The sequence below is a fragment of the Myotis davidii genome, unplaced genomic scaffold, assembly GCF_000327345.1.
Source record: "Myotis davidii unplaced genomic scaffold, ASM32734v1 scaffold684, whole genome shotgun sequence".
Lineage (NCBI taxonomy): Eukaryota > Metazoa > Chordata > Mammalia > Chiroptera > Vespertilionidae > Myotis > Myotis davidii.
Genome location: NW_006295564.1, coordinates 1,804,187 through 1,804,619, shown reverse-complemented (window position 1 = coordinate 1,804,619; position 433 = coordinate 1,804,187). Strand labels below are relative to the sequence as shown.

General features: G+C 49.7%; 1 protein-coding gene and 1 pseudogene across 12 annotated transcripts in view; both read right to left on the bottom strand.

Annotated features, from left to right (window-relative positions):
• The window catches only part of MAPT (microtubule associated protein tau), a 79,998-nt gene that overhangs the window by 46,918 nt on the left and 32,647 nt on the right, over nt 1-433 (bottom strand). The window lies entirely within an intron of this gene.
• LOC102757550 overlaps nt 1-433 on the bottom strand; it is a 24,928-nt pseudogene that overhangs the window by 6,590 nt on the left and 17,905 nt on the right.

Genomic DNA, 433 nt, shown 5'->3' with positions numbered 1-433 from the left:
TCGCTAGGGGGCAGCAGACGCCGGCCTGGGTGCCCACTCGCTGCAGCCCAGGTGGCCGCTGGCTTCTCCTGGGAATGACAGCAGGCTGCCGGCCTGCCCACAGTGACTCAGCGGAATCACCGCCACCAGGCCTGGTGGCTCTGTCCAGATAAAGGAAAAGCGCGCTTAGATTCCCCTCAAGTTAAAAGCCCAAACTGGAATGCAGGGCAGTGATGCTGCACAATTTTGTGAATCTGCTGAAAACAGTGAATTGTACACTTTAAAGGGTGAATTTGATGCCATGTGACATACTTCAATAAAGCTGTTATTAAAAAACAGAACAGCCTCAATGGATCGCTTTCAGATAGCCAAAGAGCAAGTAGGGGTAAATATAGGATCCCCAAATAACCTTGACATAAACTTTGTTCTCCAAGATGTTTTTTGGCTCCTGCAT